The sequence below is a fragment of the Balaenoptera borealis genome, assembly GCF_965194805.1.
Source record: "Balaenoptera borealis genome assembly, chromosome: 3".
Classification (NCBI taxonomy): domain Eukaryota; kingdom Metazoa; phylum Chordata; class Mammalia; order Artiodactyla; family Balaenopteridae; genus Balaenoptera; species Balaenoptera borealis.
The window spans coordinates 52,107,664-52,131,490 of NC_138866.1; the positions used below are offsets into that span (position 1 = coordinate 52,107,664).

The window sequence follows — 23,827 nt, forward strand, 5'->3', positions numbered from 1 at the left end:
TTGAAGAACTGAGCACAGATGACTTACATCAATTTAAAAATTCTTTCCTGTTTTGGATTTTCTACCTCTTAGCTCAATTTTACTTTCCATTAATTGAAAAATATTCCTCTATATTCCTCTGTATTATTTGGGGTCCTCTGGATTAGCCATATTTTACTAAAAAAAATCAGGGTTTTTGTTTTTGTTAAGTTGTATTTTGTTTTTACATCGTTAGGTATAGAGAAGTTTCTGAAATATATTTCCTTTTTTGTTACTGAGTTTTCACTTTTTTTCTTCCTAAAACTGCTGAGCTTTAAAGTCTTTTCATAAAAATTCTGTGAATAAAATGCCCTTCTGGGAACACGGTGTTTTCACATTTATTTGGAGAGGTCTATAGTTAACTTAAAGCACAAACATTTTAATTAATGATGTTGATGTTTTTATTATTGCTGAATGGGTAACCTGTTTTTTGTGAGCATATAAGAAATTGAGTCTCTTAAATAGAGTTCAGTTCTTCCTCAGAATTACATGGGGTGTTAATGAGGTCCTTTATACTTTCTAATGACTACCCAAGGAGTTGTAAAAAAGGCAGCTGGATGCCATATGTTAGGAAGTGAGCAATAAGCACCTACGAAGTGTGAGGCACTCTTTTGGTGCTGGGATACAGACCTCCCAAATCCCAGCCCTCATGGAACTTATATTTTTTAGGGGAAAACAGGTCATAAACAAATAAGCATATATTCTGATTTCTGATATTAAGTGTCCTGAGGAAAACTAAACTAGAAAAGGTGATTGAGAATAACAGAAACCACTATTTTATATAGGATGCTCAGGGAAAGCTACAATCGTGAAATGACATTTAAGCAGAGTCTCAAGTGAAGTTAAGAGAAAGGAGGACAACAAAGTCGCAGGCCCTGAAGCAGGAAGAATATTGGTGTGTTTGAGGAGGGAGGTCAGTATGGCTGGAGGCCACTGACTGAGGGATGATTCACAGAGATGAAGAAGAATAGAGGGCCTGATGAAAAGGAGTTGGATTCTATCCTACTTAAAAGGAGAGACCAAAGGAGGGTTTAAGCAGAAGATGATACAATGTGACTTGTGTTTTAACAGGATGGCTTTGGCTACAACTTGGGGAATAAATTAGAAGGTTTGAGAGAGGAAGCTGGTGCTTTGTTCAGGGAGAGATGATGGTGACATTGGCAAGGAGGTTAATGTTTGGAGGTGGTGAAAAAGAGTAGATCAAATATATTTTGGGTGAAACTTTTGTTGATGGATTTTTTTTAAATGCAGAGGGACTGCTTTTTTTTTTTTTTTTTTTTTGCAAAGCTCTCCTTTTTATGCACCAGATTCTCTGGCATTCTGAATTAATAATAAGTGTGTCTAAATTAGATTTAGGTTGTAGGAAAAGGAAAACTTGCCCTACTCTAGGGAGGCAATAGCTATTTTTATAGGAACCTGAATATTGTACGTACTGCATATTCAGGGTGTTTGCACTAGTAAGTTATATTAAGAGGTAACTCAATAACAAATTTCTAAGAACTGGGTCAAAGAGAAATATTAAGTTGGTACCTTGTAAGTTTTTCTAACAACCTGGCTTATTTTGCAAGCAAAGTTAAAGAGTGAATTTTCATGGGGACTCTCCTTTATATTGTATGGCCTGGCTCAGGAAAAAAGGAAAAAGTTTCTGAAATATTAGCTTTTTTTTTTTTTTTTCTTAAAGCTGATATTGCCTGTGAACTTGTTTTAAATATTTCAAACAAGTTGATTATTGGGTATTTTAACACTTTGCTAATGTAGAAAAAGTCACCATAAACTTTATCTCCTCCCTGAAGGCATTGAAGAGGTTATTCATTTATTTAACCATCATTGATCATGTCCTGTAAGGTGCCAATAATCATTGCATCATCAATCCTTACCCAGCATCTAGGGGAGCATTTGGGAAAACATCACTATCCAAGTTAGTATTCATTGTGTTTTTATAAAGCTGTGGGAAAGAACATCTTGCCTACTTAAAATTCCTTCATCCCAGAAATAGTATGTGACTCTCAATCTACTTCCATCAATATTATCCATTTATGACTTTCCTCAACCACTATCTGCTCCTAAACATTTCCTACTAAAGTTAATTGTATCCTTCAGCTTTGTTCTTTGGAACACTTATCTTGTAATAAAATTGTTGTCTTCCCACAGTGGAGTCTTCTCCTGTAACCCCATTTTCTCTGACATTGATTCTTCACTCTCTTTTTTCTTGACTCTTGAACCTAGGCTTTGGCATTGGTAAAGTCCTTGATTCCCAGGACCATTTCTGGGTGTTCAGATATAGCTTTTTGAGTAGCCACTGGGACCAGGTGGGAGAGTCAGTTCTTCTTGGCATGAAACTAGACAAATAGGAAGCAGGAGACAGGGGGAGATAAGACTGATAAATTCTCTTTCATCCCTCATAGAACTGCAATGAAAGTATGTTTCCCATTTGAAAATCTGAATAATCCTGCATGCAGAAACAGGCACATCAGGAGCAACATATCCTTTGCATTGCCCTTCATCTTTCTTTGCCTCAGTCACACCTCTCACTTTCTTTCCCTCTTCATATCCCTAGGATTGCGTTTCCCAAAGAAACTGTCAGCACTGTAATTCTTGATTTGGGCTCTGCTCTTTTTAAAGGATCTGGATTAAGTTAGATGGTATTATTATTCTATTCATTTAGCAAAGATTGTGGAAAATAGAAAGGTTTATAAAATCCCCTTCTGCCTACACTCTGAGTTTCTATCAGTTGTTCATATTATTCTTTCTATTATTAGTTCTGAAACAAAACAAAACAAAAACTCATCTTTCAGAAGACATAAAACCTCTTTTTCTATGATCATTCCAGGAATTAAAAAAAAATTTATCCCTGGTCAAAACTTCCAAGTAATAAATGCATAATAAATGAATACATTGAATGAGTGAATCAAGGAATGGTGAGATTTCACTATTAGGCATTTTGGCACATCATAGTATGTAATAATGCAAAAGTATATTCTGTGGCCTGATATGGATATGTAAGATTTATGACACTGTCTTCTCTTTATTTCCCTCTAATATCTAAAAATAGTTAACTTTGGAAAGTCAGCAATTTGAAAGACAGTATCATTAAGTGATGTTTGAAACTTTTCTCTTTCAGGTACTTAATAAATATCATGCACTCTTTTAAAACCAATAAGATAATGAAGATTTTGATCATTTCAGTATATCCTGTAATTGTATAATTAGATATCATAATTACATGTTCAAATGATTATACATGTGAACACTAATTTCTTAATTATAGACAATTATGTTAACTATGTAAATATACAGTAATTGACTGAAGTGACAAAAATGAAATAAGTACTTTCATCAAAAAAATGTCAGTGAAAAATAAAAATACGTATTTATTGAAAATACCTTTCAATGGACTCTAGCATTTTCTGTTTATTGGAAGTTTTATGTGAACTGTATTAATTATGTAGTGAGACGTAACAAGATTGCATCTTACCTGAAGTAGTGAATGTATAAATTTATTAGAGGAGGCAATTATCCTTTCCATGAAGTGTTATGATAGCATCTTAGGATGTATGTTACCTCCTGTCATCTGATAAGTTCAACATATATTTATCTACTTTTGGTTTTGTATGCTCAACATGTGCCATTGCCAAAAAGTATTGACTATTTGAATATATTTGAAATCTTGGGGCTTCTTGGTATCAGGCATAGAAGTAGCATTGGTAGATGTACATTTGGAATAATGAGATCTTAGATACTTATAATTTTCTTTACTTAAGGAATACATATATGAAAACCACTGATGATAAAACTAATGTGTCCAAACCTTAATTAATAGTTGAGAAATGGTGTCTACACATCATGTTATTTTGTATCTTTTTACTATTATATAGATGACTTATGATTGTAATTTCATATAATTGCCTATATTGCCTATATATAACATAAATGTAAATGTGAATTTACATAAAATATATAAAATATAAACATTTATAAATTGAATATATACTTATATCATATATACATATTTATATACGTATATATTATTGGGGCATTATCCAGAATTATGAGAGGTGGGTTATTGTATCTCTGTCACTTGCTATGTGATTTTGGTCTGGGTATCTAAATGTATGCAATAAAGTTAGTAAAAAAAAACCATGATGTTTATATAAGATATTTTATAGTGCTATGTATACTGGTTTTATTATGAACCAACAAGGTAGATAAAAACATTTTAGGGGTTACTCTTTATTAGCTCAGGGGGCAATAAGCTGAACTAGTTAAATCTGTTTCACTTATTTTCCTAAAGGACCTGACTTCAAAGTATGGGGCTGTTGGTGAAATCCATTGGTAGGGGCCCTACTTCATGATTTTAAAAAGGTTTAAATTCCCTTCATCTCTAGGGGTGAGAGTGAAATGTTCTCAGAAGTTTCTTAATGTGAGTCTCAACTGAAAGTCATGTATTCTGATAAGTCAGTAGTCTGACTTTTAGATAAGGAACATTATATGGCTCTTTTAATGTGCTTTAAAAAAATGTACTTTTCCTGTGGTTTGTATAAGATATTCTAGAGCAGCCTCTCACTGTTTGTACTATGTGGCCAGCAGGCCCTCCTTTGTTTTCTCTGTCTGCCATCCTTTCTTTAATGCCCCACCTCATATCCTACACCTCAGATGAACTCATATCACATATCACATGAAGAGTATTGAAACTGTGAGATAAACTTAACAAATTGAGGACTAAAAGTGCAAAGTCTGACTTTTTTCTTTAAAATTAATGACAATACACTGATACAAATTGAATATATTTCCTCACATTTTCTGGCTTGAAAACTAAGTTGGGGAGGGCGAACAAACTTACTGTAATCATTGTATCTTTGACATACATTGTGATATATCCATTTTGTAATAAGTATTTCATTTATTTTTTTACCCAAAATATAGTTTAGTTTTTCATATGCAGTTGATTCTAAATATTGTGAAATAAATCTTCATATAGGTCAGGATGAAACTAAATATTCATGACTTTTTGTGTAGATACTGGTGTTAACTTTACATGGATAAATGAACTTGTAACATAATTTACTATCAAACAGCAAGCATTTATTTTAAAACTTCATAAAATAATTTACTGAAATGTAAATACATTGATATTCTATATACTGATGATGTAGCTCTTTTATAACAGTGCTTACCTTCAGTTGAAGACACACTAAAGTCTTTATGAATCATGCGGAGTAGCTTGTGCATATTTCATGCAGCTCCGTGCATATTTCATGCAGCTCTTAATAATGTTTCTGTTAAGCAGAATATGACACCTGATTGTTTACACTCTGTTGAAGGTGCCACTTCTCTCTTTAGTTACCAGTGCTGACCTATTCTCCATCATTCCTTTTCCTCATTAAAATTATAAGATTGAAAAACATCATTTAAACTTGCATGTTGATAATACTAGGCAGCCAAGAGTTTCTGTCAATATAGTAATCCCACTGGGCAGTTGGATTTCATGGTACTCATTTATATTTGTGGAATAAATTGTGTAGTCTCCAGAAAATACTAACATAGGTAATTCCAAGGAGATGAGCATGCTTTTGGAGGACGGAGGCCCCTGAGGTGACACAGTAGTGCTGACATGACTCTGCTAGGCCTTGCTTTGAAGGTGAACCTGATTGAGGGCAGGTGAGAGTGAGGAGAAAAACGGTGTATCAGTCAAGGTTCAGTTGAAGATAAGAGAATCTATTCTAGCTAGTTTAAGCATAAATGGATTAATCGAGGTAGTTAATTCCTTACAAAAACTAATTTTAAGGGCTGCAAGAGGCCCTAAGGCTGCTTCTACAGGAATGACTTCAGAATAAGACCCCAACATTTGCCCACCATCGAACTGTTTCCTCTATTAGAATCACAAAGTAACTCTCCTAGCTAGTAGATTAAAAAAAAAAAAAAAATGTACCTTAGTTATGATTGATTCCTCACAAAATACCTCTCTTCCCACTTAATTTATTTCTGAATTGTCATGGATAAATCTGAAATTCTGTCTGCAACCTTAGTGTAAAGGAGTCTAGTAAATGTTTTTATCTTTCTGGCTTCTGAATTATAAGAAGGCATCCTAGTCAAAAGTTAGAAGAGATGGTAAGCAACCAATGAACTGTATCTTGTGGTCCTAGGGGAGAATTATATTGGATGATTTCCCATTCACCTATCCCCATAAACAATTTGGTCTTCACTATCTTTGGACAAAAGTCAAAATCTCTAACTTGCTATTGAAGCCTTAATTCTTGAAGTTACCAACATGTTGAAGATTATATTCTAACAATTTCCTGTTGTTTGTGGAAACCACTCTGTCTTAGGACAGGCTTTTCTGTAGACCTTTCTCTTTTAATTTTAAAATTCCTCATTTTTCTCTCTTTTTTTTGCCCAGCATACAGATTCAAGTTCCTTTTCTTACTTCTTTCCTGTCCCAGGAATATTCAGTCCCCAGAATCACAGGGTAATTTTGTGCTTTATTCTTCATTTCCATTTCAATTGGAAAAAAAGTCTGGTAGAAATATAAATATGTGCAAGAAATGTTAGAGTGGGTCAGTAAAGGTGAATGATATGTTCTCTCTTTACTAAGAGTTAAGGCGCCATCCATTTTCATCTGTTCTTAGAGAAAGGTTCTTCGATCTACTTGCATTAAAGCCACTAGAATGAGTTTCTATTAGGAACACCAGAGCAAGACTAAAACCAGACTGATTTCAGATAGAGTGGAACCATCCTAGCTTCCCCATATACTCATTGTAGGACCTTGGACAATTCATTTTACTGTCTTCAGCATCAGTTTCTCATCTGTAAAATGGGGCTATAGTACCTAATTGATATGATTGTGAGGATTAAATGACATCATAATAAAGCATTTACCAGAGTAAACCTTTAATAAATTATTGATTTTTTTTTAGTAGAAATTCAGAGTCATACAGATGCTTGTTAAAATCCTGGAACCACTAGTTACTGATTGTATGGTCATTGTATGGGATTGTATGGTCTTGGAAAAGTTAGTTAACCTTTCTGAATCTCAATTTAGTCATCTGCAAATTAAGAATAATAGCATTTACTTGTAGGATTTTTATGAAGACTATTATGCAAAAGTGCATAGTATAGAATCTAACACAATATTAGTTCCCATATCTTCCCTTTCTAAGCTTTATCCAAAATTGAAACAAGTTAAATATAAATTCTTGCAATATTTTACCACAACACTAATCTAGTGGGCTGAAATGTTTCAAATATGTTCGAAATGAACATACCATTAATACTCTCTGATTTGTAACTCCTGGAATTGGGCCATTTGCATGAACATTTAAAATGGTCCTCTTTCATTTATATTATTTTTGATGCCTCAGTTTAGTTTTGCATGTCTTCTTGCGAGAGCTTTCAGTCACCTGGGTGTTGCTTCGAGTTTAACTTCCAAGTCAACAGCTGTGAGTAAAGATCATTTGCACCTCTGAGTGTTGCAAGGTGCCGATAAAATGTCTTATTGTTCTTATTCTTGTTTTTCTAAAAGTTGCTCAAATATTTAGGGGAAAAGTGTGTGACAAAGATTTTTCCATAGATTGAAAATGTACCCATAGGAATTGGAGATGTTAATTTCTCTTTCTAGTTTCAGGTGCCCAGAAAAGTACAGAGGGACAGATAATTTACTCTCAGATATTTTCTTAGGCCAGTTTAATATAACTTTCTTTTGGTATTTTAGATGAATTATTAGAAAACGTGGAATAGAATTGTACTTTATTATTTATTTGGCACAATCTGGCTAAATTTATTTATTTGGAGAAGATTAGAATACCATAATTACAAACATCTCTTGTCAAGCCTACATACCAGAAGACATTCTCATTTTTCTGTAAGTGTGCTGGTGTTTTTTTCAGTATCTTGAATGGCAAAAGTTCATTTGGTTATCTTATGAATAAATTTAAATACGGCTTTAGTAGAATGCTATCTTGGAGTGAGTGAAGCAGAGCAAGTTATTTTTTATTACATTTCTAATACTCTGCAGTGTCCGAAATGCTGTTAATTTAGATTATATTCTATTAAAAAAATCATTAAAGAAATTACTGCTTTGCTTTCAACAAGATTAAGAATGATGGTGAAAAAAGTCCCATAAGAAATCCATAGGGGACTTCCCTGGTGGCGCAGTGGTTAGGAATCCGCCTGCCAATGCAGGGGACACGGGTTTGAGCCCTGGTGTGGGAAGATCCCATATGCCACAGAGCAACTAAGCCCGTGCACCACAACTACTGAGCCTGCTCTCTAGAGCCTGCGAGCCACAACCACTGAGCCCTTGTGCCACAACTACTGAAGCCCCCTTGCCTAGAGCCCATGCTCTGCAACAAGAGAAGCCACTGCAATGAGAAGCCCATGCACTGCAAAGAAGAGTAGCCCCCGCTTGCTGCAACTAGAGAAAGCCCGTGCAGAGCAATAAAGACCCAATGGAGGCAAAAATAAATAATAAAATAAGTAAATGAATTTATTTAAAAAAAAAAAAGAAACCTATAGGGAAGAAGATGGAAAGCTAGCTGTTCAGTAGCAACACTTAAAAATCCTTAATTGTTAAAATTTGTGGTTAAATAAATATTGATTGTTAAGTATAAAAGTGCTAAATTTAAATCAGGGAAAACTTTTATTAAAGTTCTGGAAGAAACACTATAGTGAAATTAGACTACCCTCCTGTATTTATTCTCAAGTTGTCAAAAAAAATGTGTTTGGAATACATTGTATGCCATTACAGAACCTTCCCCTCCATAAAAATGACATACCAATGATTAAGTTGTAAAGCCTCAGTTTAATGATTTATTTATTTTTTAACCAATGGTTTATTCTCTCTCTCATGAGCTGGCACTCAGCTCTTTTAGATGCTTTAAATATAGCATTTCCAATGCATACAGTTTATTTCTTTGAGTACTTTTAGTTGCTTCTTCAAGGGTATTATTTTTATCATTTTGCATTTGGAAAAACAGAGCAGATCTTTTATTTATAGGGTCTGCAAATGTTAAAAATGTATTTCTTATTTTTATTTAATTTTTTTATGACAAGTTGTGTTTGGCTGCTAATTACCGAATGCAGAAATAATAGTAACTTAAACAAGATAAGTATCAATTCTATCTAGAAAATAAATCTAGATGTCAAAAATATTGAAGTGGTGTGATCCCTTCACAGTGTCACGAGGGATCCATCCTTAGCACATGACTTCTGCCTTGGAGTTGACCCACAATATAAGATGGGTCCTGGAGCCCCAGCTATCACAGATGAATTTCAGGCAGCAAGGAAGAAAAGGGAAAAAGATAAATGGGTCCATGCCCTTCTCTTTTAAGGAGCTTCTTCAGAGGGCCCACACAACACTTCTGCTACAAGGTATACATATGTGCAGAAAGAGTAAACCTAGCAGGTCTGAGAATACCATGCTTAGAAAGGCCTGCTTGAAAGGTTGGTCCTTGGTTGGCATCTGGAAATTTGGATTTCAGGAAGGGTCACTCCACTCCCTCTGATTAGAGTGGTTCATTTTGCCTAAATTGTTTCTGCAAACCATATGATTGACATGGAACACTTGCTTTACTTTTGCAGAATGAATTTTGGTATATCCAAGGCAGATGGTGCCTATGTGACCAGACCCCAGTAAAAGTGGAATCTCTAGTAAGCTTCCCTGATAGAACATTTCATAAGTGTTGTCATAATTTAATGCTGGGGGAATTAAGTGCCTCCTTTGTGACAACATGGGGAGGGGATTCTTGGAAGCTTGTTCCTGTTTTCCTTCAAACATCTTTCCCTTTTGTTACTCTTGCTTTGTATCCTTTCTCTGTAATATGTCATAGTCATGAGTATGACTATATCATGAGTCCTGTAAGTCTTTTGTGAGTCATCAAACCTAGATGTGGTCTAGGGGACCACCCCCAAAAAACATGAAAATTCAGTAGATGACTGTGTTACTACTTCTCAAGTTATAAAACACATTTTAAGGTCTAGCACAGATGTGGTACTTTTGGGCACTAATGTTAATAGTTTTATTGGCCTTCTCTTTTCATCAGAGTGACTGCAAAGTTTTGGGTCTGAATGACTGAAAGGATGAAGTTGTCATTAACTGAAATGGGAAAGATGGTGAGAGCTGGTTTGGAGGGGAGATCAAGAGTTCATATCTTAATCAATTTCGGATGTGTTACATTGGAGATGGAGGGTAGATGGTGGTACCAGAAGACTGGGACTAGGGGAGAGGCCTTAACTACAAATCCTAAATTAGGAGTTATCGTCATGTAAATGGTATTTAAAGTACTTGAGGGGACGACCAAGGAAATGAGTGTAGATGGAAAGGACCAAACTTTAAGGCACTCCGTCATTCAGGGGTCAGGGAGATGAGTAGGAACCACCAAAAACCAGGAAGGACTGGACAGTGAGGAAGCAGCTAAACAGATCTCTTTCCCGTCACCTTGTGGAAAACTTGGAGAACATCTTTTACATTTTTTCCTATTTTTCTGTAGCCTATATGGAATGTTATACTCCTTAAACATTTCAGTTATGATAAAAAATGAAGCCAAATCTTTACATATCAATCATATTTGAGTATATTTAGCACAGTGTTTGATATTTGCAATGTTGATTCATTTAGCAGCCTATATTCTAAAACTTGGTTGGTTTTCTGATAAACCAATTCATAACTCACATCATGTATCCTTCTGTTTTTATTTTTATATTATTTTTCTCCAATATTACTAGCTCTCTTGAATGAATATATCTTTATAAATTTACTTTTTCCCATTTATCAAATTTTATTCTTGTCCTGTGTAATACTGCTAATTGCTAATTCAATAACAATTTAAAATGTGACAGTAGAGAAGTATCATTTGATACTTTCCTCTAACTTCAGCCATCCATATTCAGAGTATAATCCTATGCTTATAAAAATGAATGGGAAAATATTTAGATATATTAATATAAATTTATAAAAAATTATAGAATTTAAATAAAAATCCCTCTGTGTATATTCCAGAATGAAAGCAGATGAGTAGACTCAGCTTTCATTTGAGGAAATAAATATTTATTAAAAGATGAGCACCTCAATTAACTGAAACTCATTATACTGTGGATGCCTTGTAGAGTGGATATTTCTGTAATTTATGTTTCATTGTCAGCAGAATTATACTGCTAGGAATCCATTCAAGCAACAGTGATTTTGTTAATCGCTACTATATCCTAGGATCAGTGCTTTGGACTGGAGACACCAAGATCAAGAACAGTCCTTGCTGTAATGGCTTATAGTTTATTAAAAGGCAAAAAAGTTATGTCTTAGGTCTGGTTCTTTAGAAGTAGAACTTGAGAATTCAAGTGTAAGTCATTTGTCAGGGAAATGCTCTTAGGAGAAACTGCTAATGGAGTAAGAAAGCAGAACAGGAAACGGAAGAAGCCAGGCAAGAGTGATTTTAGGAGATTAGCTTCCACCTTATTCTGCAAAGGAGCTCTGGAGTATAAATTATGCTTCAGAATCTGTGCCAAGGGTGGCAAGGGAGCTGGGCTTTCATATCCACTAAAAAGCTGCTGGGTAGAGAGGAAACTCTCAAGCATTTCCCAGACTCTGCCTCTGAGAGCAAAGTGGCTCCACAGCCCCAAGACCTTTTTCCAAGAGAAAGAGGGCGTCCTAGGGAGGTACACATGAGAAGCACAAAGGGACTCTGAGAGAATCAGGTGGAATAAATAGATAATTTATATAGCATGTGATGAGTACTCTCGCAGAGGGAATTGCAAGGTGCTGTGGCAACAAAGAGGACAGGGTGAGATAGAGCTTTATGAGAGAGGGAAGGCTTTCTCATATACTTCTGGAGGATCAGAGGGGGTTAACTAGCTAGTAAGTGAAGGAAAAAAGGAGAACTTTCAGGTCAGAAGGAGCCCAGTGTACAAAGGCAGAGTCACATGGTCATGGAAGAACTGGAGCTGTAAAATGGGGAGAAAAAAATTTCCTACCTTTCAAGCCTGTCATGGTATTCAAATCAGCCAATAAGATAAAAAAGCTTTTTGTGAACTTTTAAAGAAGTAAAATCCTGTTACTGGTTGTTTGGAGTACTTGATTAATAAATATCTTGGTTATGCTACAAAAGAAAACCCTTCAAGAAGGCAACCTACAGTAACCCCCAACATTTTGTATTTATAAGCATTTGCACCAAGATGTACCCTCTACTGTCACCTTTGGTTTGAAATAATGCTAGCAGGCCCTATTGTAGTTCTCCATATACATGTAGGAAGCCTGACGTTCTTAAAGATAAGCACAAAATTTATTTAGATTCTTTCACTGCTTATTCTCACAAGAGATGAATAAAGTCTTCAAAGTTTAAGTTCAAAAGAAAAGCCACAGCCAAAACAAAGATGAGAAAACCTAAAGTCTTCTCTGCTTTAAGGCATATGTCATGTTCAGAAATACCCAGGTCCTCACCTCACGATTTTCCCTTTTTTCCAATGCATTTACCATGATGATTCCCTCTCCTTCCCCATTCTGTTTTCTGGCTGGTGAGAAGACCCCTGGTTGATGTTCAGACTCTCTTTTCTTTATTGCTTCCCTGAACTTCTTATTTGCACTGCATACTCTAAGAAATTCTTCCTTATCACACTGTGGGCATATTAACAGATAGTAACTCTAACTTGTAGAAATCTTTTAAAGCTGTAAATTATATTCATAGTAGTAGTAGTCATATTAGTAATAGTAGTAGTAGTTGTCTCCAATATTGGGGGCATACTAGAAAAATATGTTTCATGCATAGAGTATAGAAGTTTTCAGGTTAAAAATTTGTTGCTTTGCCAGACAATTTTTTTAATAAAACTATATTTAGAAGCAAGTGTGACATTTTGCTATAATTTATGGTAGACTGATACAGTTTATTAAAAATTGGAACCTGTGTGATCTGAAGTCCTGTGCCACTCAGAATTCTATTTTTTGTATTAAGTAACTCAAAGAAAACATATTTTCTCTGTAATTTTCCCTGATATTAGTGCAGGATAAGAGGATAACCTTTATTTTTAAAACTGTAAAGAGCACTGTTTACTCATTATCATGCCTTTATGCTTTTTCAGGCTGTCACTCCAAAAGCAACAAGAGCTGTGACTGGCTTTGTGTAGCTCCCAAAGGCTCTGGTGGCAAATCACCCCAATAATTATAGCAGATCAGATGATGTTTATCTTTCTTTTTCTCTGGCTTTCTTTTACAGATAAGGGATCTTCTTTTAGAATATGAACAAGGCTGGGACAAAGCTCAGATTTGTCTCCACAGATTGACCTGAGTATATAAAGCCTAACTCCTTGGCAACTGATAGAAAGTATCTTTAATTCACAAATCCTCATTAACTAGACATTAATTAAAGGGGAGAACCTAGAAGTCTGAGCATTGTCAAGGGCTGAGTACTTATTGAGTTTGTAACATCTATGCAATATACTCTTTTGGATTCAGCTAGGTCCATCTGTGGTCTGCACTTGAGGTTTTTAACATTTTCTTAAGTTATCTCAGTCAACACTGATTTTATTTGACTACATAAAAGCAATGATGTTTCCGAAATATCATTATTTACAGAAAGAAAAGTAGAAAATTTTCTGTTGGGAGTTGGGTCACTCTAAGCTAAGTGTTATGATCTGCAACCTAGGAGTATCTCTGAGTTGTTTTTTTAGATTATATAGTTACAATAAAAAAAAAGTATCTCCTAAAGTCTAGTATCTTTCTTTTTTTGTTCGTGTTATTTTTTATGGAAATTGTTGTTTAATATTGTAACAGGATTTAAACACAATCATATTTGATAATGCAGCATATCTGAATATTGGATATATTTTATTCCCACTGTGGGACTAGCAGTTGTCCCAAATATCCCCTCTTCTCTTTTTCCTGGGAGGGAGGAGCTGTTTATGGTAAAGAGTAGGTTTCCCAGCCTTTCTTGTAGCTAGGGGTGGAACTGTAACTGTATGAGCTGAACCAGTGTCCCAAGGCAGCATCCTAGAGCCTTCTGTAAAAGGTAACTAGTGGGCGCTTTTTGTCTTGTCTTCTTTCCTTCTGCTAAGAGTGGGATGCGAAAACTAGATTTGTAGCTGCTATTGTGGGCCTTGAGCTCAAGCAGCACATGGTAGGGAAGGCACCTCCAAAGAGCCTGAGTCCCTGAGCAGTGCCATTAAATTCGCACTGGTCTGCCTTACTCCAGATTTTTTTTTTTTTTTTGACATGAGAGAATCTAACTTTGATATGGTATAAATCACTGTTAATATGTCTATCTTACAGCTGAGTCTAATCCTCACCATTATATCCGCCAGCACCTCAAGTTTCAACTCAAGTCCTATATTTTCATTCAACAGATACATGTAAATTATCCACTGAACTAATTGCTAGGTTCCAGAGTTGAATTATCCATAAAGTCTTCCTATGGTACTTCTTGTCTATTTTATTGTTTCCCTATGACATTCTTCATACATATGCCAGGCTAGCCCAGGGTAGTCTCCAGAAAAAATTAAAAATGAAGATGGATTGGTTCTACTTGTACTGATTAACAAACAGTAGTTTAGGGTAGAGACCAGCAACCTACATTAAATTAAAATGAATTAAATAAGTACTTTATTTATTTATTTATTCATTCATTCCTTAATATAGAAGGTATTCATTCCTTAATATAGAAGGTATTGATGCTTAGGGTTTATATTTTCCTCTTTGTACTCCTTTCACTGTATGCATAGATTATATATGAAATGGTTTTCTATTCATTGACTTTTAGATAGTTAGCAATTGTCCTTTTTTCTCTTTGAACCATGTATTTTTCATCTTTTGATTATTTATTTATAACTATATTGAATTAAAGTCCAGAGATAGCCTGTACTATCTCTGCTTTTTTAGTTAATTGAGGGTTTAAGGGTGGTTGTTGTTGTTTTTTTGCTTCTAACTACATGATCATTTTTGTAAATGTTTAAATGGACATAAGAAAAAAATAAGAAATAAGAAAAAATAAGAAAAAAATCCAGTATTCTATGGATGGAAGATTTTCTGTATTTTTGTTAGTCATAGACGTTAGTTATATTTTTTGATTCCTCCTTGTCTAACTTTCTAACTTAATAGAAAAAAAACTATTATCTAGAACTGCCTAGTTCTCAGAGATGTATTGGAATTTCCCACTGCAACTGCTGCATGTTTCTCAAATTCTGTTCCTAATTTTTTTTTGTTTTATAATTTTAGCTGCTCCGTATTCATACAGAGCAGTGGATAAGGGAGCAGGACCAGGGATTGCATACCAATTCATAACAATATACTTTTGCTGTCAGTTGTAACTTTTAACATTACATAAAGTAATGACATTCTTTCCCTCTTGGTGTTGTAAATGGTAAATTTCTTCTCAATAATTGAATTGTATTTTCACTTCTGATCATTTACATATTCCTGTTATCACTCTGTCCATGCCTCTTTTCCAATCTTAGCTTACAATCTTATTGATACCTTGTTTTAATATACATGCTATACTATATATATGTGTGTATATATATATAATATGTAATAAGTTATATATATTTGATAAACAGCATATAAACTTGTTACTTTTAAATGTGGTTACTGTACCCATATACTATATAATATATAAATTCTATAACATAAATTCTATATCTTTATAACTATATGTTATATTATTATATAACTATATATATGTATATATATTTGGTAAACAGCATATAAACTTGTTGTTACTTTTAAATCCAGTCTAACAGACTCTTGAAATGGGCAAATTCAATCTATTCCCATTTAGTCTATGACTGATACAACTGTTTCCATCTTACTCCATATAATTTTATTTATTTAAAATTATATATTTCTCTTTTCCCTTTGCTCTATTTTTGCTAATTTTATCAAATTTCTATTCTTTCCACTCTTTACGCTTTATCTCATTTTCCCTCCCATTACTGGAATTATACATTTTTCTATTATTTTAAGCGGACTTTTATACTATTGTTATTTGTAAATAAAATACCTACTGTTTCTCCCATAGAGACATACTCTTCACCCTTCCAAGGCGCCAAAGTTGAAGATTTTAGATAACTTACTTCTCTCCTTCCCTTTCCTTTACTGAGCCATTAAGAGTTTTACCTCCTCTTTGTGTCCTACACCTCCTCCAAACTCCTAGGGTTTGCAATGATATTACAAATCACCTTATTCTATGTCCTTTCAGTTTTCATAACTTTATTTAGTGATTAAATTCTGTTTTACCCAGGTGAACCATACCCTTAAATGCAAGTATATTAATATTCACTGCTCACCACCACCTGGTTTTCTAGATCTTCTCCAAATCCAAGGCCTTAGATCTAGTTTATTTGTTGGGTAGTTGGAATATTATCTCAAGTATTTTTTTTAATATTTATTTATTTATTTGGTTGCGTGGGGTCTTAGTTGCAGCAGGTGGGCTCCTGAGTTGTAGCACGTGGGCTTCTTAGTTGTGGCAGGTGGGCTCCTTAGTTGAGGCTCCAGGGTTCCTTAGTTGCAGCTTGCCATCTCCTTAGTTTTGGCTCCTTAGTTGTGGCATGTGAACTCTTAGTTGCAGCATGCACGTGGGATCTACTTCCCTGACCAGGGATTGAACCCAGGCCCCCTGCATTGGGAGCGTGGAGTCTTATCCACTGTGCCACCAGGAAAGTCCCCTATCTCAAGTATTTTTGTCAGGTAGGGTTATGTTATTTGAACCCTGAGGTTACTGAAGTTTTGTATATCACTTTATATATTTTTTCAAACTAAGATGAATCAGATCTTGGCTGTTGGGTATTGGGATATAGGCCCTCCTCCCACCTTTTTCAGTAAATGCAGATGCTGTTCTACTGTTTTCAAACTTCCAGTGTTGGAGATGAGAATCCTGAAGACAAGCTGTCCTTCCATACCACCCCAGGCTTATCAATTAGAATAAAGTTTGGCTGTTAGTCATAGAATACCACCCCCCCAAAATTATGACATAAGATAGAATTTTATTTTTCTCCCGTAAAGAAGCCCAGAAGCTATAAACAGTTCAGGTTAGGGAGGTACAACTCCGTGTCAGAGATTTAGATTCTTCTGTTTTATTGCTTCTCTGTGCTTGACTTTCATTCCATATCAGCTCATGGTCCAAGACAAGAGCCAGAAGAAATATGCTGAAATGACTGAAATATGGAATGCTGCTTCCCTATAAGGACATTTCTACTTGAAACACACTTGCAAGAACATAGCTGAATGGATAGCAGGGAAATGTCTTTGTTTTGGGCAGGCTTGTGCCTGATGAATAATGTGGGATTCAGTTACTGTGGAAGAAGGAGAGAGTCAACATCAGGGAATGAGCAGGTTCTGACACGTTGTAGCAGTTTGTTCCTTCTGCCTGGAAGCCTATACAGTTTTCTTTGTAGACTTTGAGGTCACAGCTTCTATCAGAGTATGTCTGGGGTTTCTTTTCTCATCAGTTAGACATATAATTTGATAAGCTTCCTCAGTGAGTAAACTTACGTCTTTCCAAAGCTCAGGAATATTTCCTTTCAGTATTTATTATTTATTTATTTATTTTTAACTTTTATTTTGTTTTTTTAATTTATTTTTATACCTCAACAGCCAAAGTAGTCTTGATATTTCAGCTCATCTTTTTTTTTTCTTTTTTTTTAGTATATATTTTTTAAAAGTAGAGAACAAAAACCCTTTCCATAAGTGATAATTTTTGCTTCTTTCTATTCTTTTCTAGTTCTTCTATTTCTTATGTTTCACTACTGAATTGTATTTTTTCTTTTAAATTTATTTATAATAAATACAATATTTGCTCATAGTAAAATAAACTGTAAATAAGAATTTTAAATAAGAAATTTTTAAAAAGAATGTTTTCACTATTCTTTTGCCAGTCCCACTCATAGAGTTAATCAATGTTAAATTTTGTGTGTATTCCATGTATTCCATGTATAAACATATTAACATATAAGAATACACACATGTACACAAACATATACTCTTTTTACACAGATGAGAATATTCTCTTTGGTTTCTTTTTTTTAACTGAATAATACATTTTGTATTTTAATTCTTTCAATGACTGCATTCAATTCAACTTTAGAGTCAATCAATTTATCACCATTAACCTATCATTTGACATTGTATTGTTTCCAGTGTTATACTATTATACATACATTCTTCTGCATTCTTGTGCAAATGTTAGTTATATTAACTAGATAATTGCTAAGTCGAAGTCTGAATGTGTTGCCATTTTTTGACATAATTTACCAGGTTCTCCTCCAAAAAGGAAGGCTCTACCAGTCTACCCTTCCAATCCCAACTATGAAAGCTCAACAATATAAGATATTATCAGTGTTGGTGGCTATTTGATACATGAAATTTGATTTCTCATGCTTTATTTATAGTTTAAAAAGAAAGAAGTTGAACATCTTTTTATTTATATAATGCCAATTTGTAGTTCTATTTTTTCCCCTCGATTTTCTGTTCTTATACCTTAGCTTATTCATCATTCAGTGTACTATATTATAAATATATACATTATGGAAACTAACCCTGAATTCTGACATTGTTAATAGTAAATTGTCTTATATAATTTTAAAAAATGAGTGACATATTAATCAAGATTTTCTTATAATATTTTTTAGTGTTTGTATTAAAAGCCTTGCTCACTTGAATATTGTAGCAGATTACTCCATGTTTTATTATAGAACTGTTATGATTTCAATTTTCTATATTTAAATCTCTATTGTATCTGGAATTTATTTTGATATGAAGGGTGGGTTAGAAAGTCAGCTTTTGATAGCCTCATCCACCAGAGGGCAGACAGCAGAAGCAAGAAGAACTACAATCCTGCAGCCTGTGGAACAAAAACCACATTCACAGAAAGATAGACAAGATGAAAAGGCACAGAGCTATATACCAGATGAAGGAACAAGATGAAACCCCAGAAAAACAACTAAATGAAGTGGAGATACAAAACCTTCCAGAAAAAGAATTCAGAATAATGATACTGAAGATGATCCAGGACCTTGGAAAAAAGATGGAGGCAAAGATCGAGAAGATGGAAGAAATGTTTAATAAAGTTCTAGAAGAATTAAAGAACAAACAAACAGAGGTGAACAACACAATAACTGAAATGAAAACTACACTAGAAGGAATCAATAGCAGAATAACTGAGGCAGAAGAACGGTAAGTGACCTGGAAGACAGAATGGTGGAATTCACTGCTGCAGAACAGAATAAAGAAAAAAGAATGAATAGAAATGAAGACAGCCTACAAGACCTCTGGGACAACATTAAACACAACAACATTTGCATTATAGGGGTCCCAGAGGAAAACAGAGAGAGAAAGGACCTGAGAAAATATGTGAAGAGATTATAGTCGAATATTTCCCTAACATGGGAAAGGAAAGAGCCACCCAAGTCCAGGAAGTGCAGCGAGTCCCAGGCAGGATAAACCCAAGGAGAAACACACCGAGACACATAGTAATCAAATTGGCAAAAATTAAAGACAAAGAAAAATTATTGAAAGCAGCAAGGGAAAAATGACAAATAACATACAAGGGAACTCCCATAAGGTTAATAGCTGATTTCTCAGCAGAAACTCTACAAGCCAGAAGGAAGTGGCATGATATACTTAAAGTGATGAAAGGGAAGAACCTACAACCAAGATTACTCTACCCGGCAAGGATCTCATTCAGATTCGATGGAGAAATCAAAAGCTTTACAGACAAGCAAAAGCTAAGAGAATTCAGCACAACCAAACCAGCCCCTCAACAAATGCTAAAGGAACTTCTCTAAGTGGGAAACCCAACAGAAGAAAAGGACCTAAAAAAACCCAAAACAATTAAGAAAATGGTCATTGGAACATACATATCGATAATTACCTTAAACGTGAATGGATTAAATGCTCCAACCAAAAGACACAGGCTTGCTGAATGGGTACAAAAACAAGACCCATATATATGCTGTCTACAAGAGACCCACTTCAGACCTAGGGACACATTCAGACTGAAAGTGGGGAGATGGAAAAAGATATTCCATGCAAATGGAAATCAAAAGAAAGCCGGAGTAGCAATACTGATATCAGGTAGAATAGACTTTAAAATAATGTTACAAGAGACGAAGGACACTACATAATGATCAAGGGATCAATCCAAGAAGAAGATATAACAATTATAAATATATATGCACCCAACATAGAGCACCTCAATACATAAGGCAACTGCTAACAGCTGTAAAAGAGGAAATCGACAGTAACACAGTAATAGTGGGGGACTTTAACACCTCGCTTACACCAATGGACAGATCATCCAGACAGAAAATTAATAAGGAAACACAAGCTTTAAATGACAAAGCAGAGGAGATAGATTTAATTGATATTTATGACATTCCATCCAAAAACAGCACATTACACTTTCTTCTCAAGTGTGCATGGAACATTCTCCAGGATAGATCACATCTTGGGTCACAAATCAAACCTCAGTGAATGCAAGAAAATTGAAATCATATCAAGCATCTTTACAGACCACAACGCTATGAGGTTAGAAATGAATTACAGGGGAAAAAACCGTAAAAAACACAAACACATGGAGGCTAAACAATACGTTACTAAATAACCAAGAGATTACTGAAGAAATCAAAGAGGAAATCAAAGAGGGAATCAAAAAATACCAAGAGACAAATGATAATGAAAACATGGCGATCCAAAACCTGAGGGATTCAGCAAAAGCAGTTCTAATAGGGAAATTTATAGCTATACAAGCCTACCTCTAGAAACAAGAAAAATCTCAAATAAACTACCTAACCTTACACCTAAAGGAACTAGAGACTGAAGAACAAAGCCCAAAGTGAGCAGAAGGAAAGAAATCATAAAGATCAGAGCAGAAATAAATGAAATAGAAACAGAAAACAATAGCAAAGATCAATAAGACTAAAAGCTGGTTCTTGGAGAAGATAAACAAAATTGATAAACCATTAACCAGACTCATCAAGAAAAAGAGGGAGCGGACTCAAATCAATAAAATTAGAAATGAAAAAGGAGAAGTTACAACAGTCACTGCAGAAATACAAAGCATCCTAAGAGATTACTACAAGCAACTCTGTGCCAATAAAATGGACAACCTGGAAGAAATGGATAAATTCTTAGAAAGGTATAAACTTCCAAGACTAAACCAGGAAGAAATAGAAAATATGAACAGACCAATCACAAGTAATGAAATTGAAACTGTGATTAAAAATCTTCTAACAAACAAAAGTCCAGGACCAGATGGCTTCACAGTTGAATTCTATCAAACATTTAGAGAAGAGCTAACACCCATCCTTCTCAAACTCTTCCAAAATATAGCAGAGGGAGGAACACTCCCCAACTCATTCTATGAGGCCACCATCACCCTGATACCAAAACCAGACAAAGATACTACAAGAAAAGAAAATTACAGACCAATATCACTGATAAATATAGATACAAAAATCCTCAACAAAATACTAGCAAACAGAATCCAACAACACATTAAAAGGATCATACACCAGTATCAAGTGGGATTTACCCAGGGATGCAAGGATTCTTCAATATACGCAAATCAATCAATGTGATACACCATATTAACAAACTGAAGAATAAAAACCATATGATCATCTCAATAGATGCAGAAAAAGCTTTCAACAAAATTCAACACCCATTTATGATAAAAACTCTCCAGAAAGTGGGCGTAGAGGCAACCTACCTCAACATACTAAAGGCCATATACAACAAACCCACAGCAAACATCATTCTCAATGGTGAAAAACTAAAAACATTTCCTCTAAGATCAGGAACAAGACAAGGGTGTCCACTCATGTCACTCTTAGTTCAACATAGTTTTCGAAGTCCTAGCCACATCAGTCAGAGAAGAAAAAGAAATAAAAAGAATCCAAATTGGAAAAGAAGAAGTAAAACTGTCACTGTTTCCAGATTACATGATACTATACATAGAGACTCCTAAAGATGCCACCAGAAAACTACTAGAGCCAATCAATGAATTTGGTAAAGTTGTGGGATACAAAACTAATGCACAGAAATCACTTGCATTCCTATACACTAATGATGAAAAATGTGAAAGAGAAATTAAGGAAACACTCCCATTTACCATTGCAACAAAAAGAATAAAATACTTAGGAATAAACATACCTAGGGAGACAAAAGACCTGTATGCAGAAAACTGTAAGACACTGTTGAAAGAAATTAAAGATGATACCAACAGAGGGAGAGATATACCATGTTCTTGGATTGGAAGCACAATATTGTGAAAATGACTATACTGCCCAAAGCAATCTACAGATTCAATGCAATCCCTATCATTCTACCAATGGCATTTTTTACAGAACTAGAACAAAAAATCTTAAAATCTGTATGTAGACACAAAAGACCCTGAATAGCCAAAGCAGTCTTGAGGGAGAAAAACGGAGCTGGAGGAATCAGACTCCCTGACTTCAGACTTTACTGCAAAGCTACAGTAATCAAGACAATATGGTACTGGCACAAAAACAGAAATATAGATCAATGGAACAGGATAGAAAGCCCAGAGATAAACCCACACACCTATGGTCAACTGATCTATGACAAAGGAGGCAAGGATATACAATGGAGAAAAGACAGCCTCTTCAATAAGTGGTGCTGGGAAAACTGGACAGCTACATGTAAAAGAATGAAATTAGAACACTCCCTAACACTGTACACAAAATAAACTCAAAATGAATTAAAGACCTAAGTGTAAGGCCAGACACTATAAATCTCTTGGAGGAAAACATAGGCAGAATACTTTTTGACATAAATCACAGCAAGATCTTTTTTGACCCACCTCCTAGAGTAATGAAGATAAAAACAAAAATAAACAGATGGGACCCAATGGAACTTAAAAGCTTTTGCACAGCAAAGGAAACCATAAACAAGACGAAAAGACAACCCTCAGAATGGGAGAAAATACTTGCTAACAAATCAGCAGACAAAGGATTAATCTCCAAAATGTATAAGCAGCTCATGCAGCTCAATATTAAAAAAAAACCCGCAATTAAAAAATGGGCAGAAGACCTAAATAGACATTTCTCCAAAGAAGACATACAGATGGCCAAGAAGCACATGAAAAGCTGCTCAACATCACTAATCATTAGAGAAATGCAAATCAAAACTACAATGAGGTATCACTTCACACCAGTTAGAATGGGCATCATCAGACAACCTACAAGCAACAAATGCTGGAGAGGGTGTGTCGAAAAGGGAACCCTCTTGCACTGTTGGTGGGAATGTAAATTGATACAGCCACTATGGAGAACAGTATGGAGATTCCTTAAGAAACTAAAAATAGAATTACCATATGACCCAGCAATCCCACTACTGGGCATATACCCAGAGAAAACCGTAATTCAAAAAGACACATGCACCCCAATGTTCATTGCAGCACTATTTACAATAGCCAGGTCATGGAAGAAACCTAAATGCCCATTGACAGACGAATGGATAAAGAAGATGTGGTACATATAAACAATGGAATATTACTCAGCCATGAAAAGGAGCGAAATTGGGTCATTTATAGAGATGTGAATGAATCTAGAGACTCATGCAGAGTGAAGTAAGTCAGAAAGAGAAAAACAAATACTGCATATTATTGCATATATGTGGATCCTAGAAAAATGGTACATATGAACCGGTTTGCAGGGCAGAAGTTGAGACACAGATGTAGAGAACAAACGTATGGACACCAAGGGGGGAAAGCGGTGGGGGGGGTGGTGTGATAAATTGGGAGATTGCGATTGACATGTATACACTGATGTGTATAAAATGGATGACTAATAAGAACCTGCTGTATAAAAAAATAAA

The 23,827-nt window shown here is 34.9% G+C and overlaps 1 protein-coding gene and 1 long non-coding RNA gene across 5 annotated transcripts in view; one reads left to right on the forward strand and one right to left on the reverse strand.

The window, feature by feature from the left end:
* MDGA2 (MAM domain containing glycosylphosphatidylinositol anchor 2) overlaps positions 1-23,827 on the forward strand; it is an 830,366-nt gene that overhangs the window by 399,474 nt on the left and 407,065 nt on the right. The gene's annotated exons all lie outside the window — the stretch shown is intronic.
* LOC309624989 overlaps positions 1-23,827 on the reverse strand; it is a 290,848-nt gene that overhangs the window by 186,485 nt on the left and 80,536 nt on the right. The gene's annotated exons all lie outside the window — the stretch shown is intronic.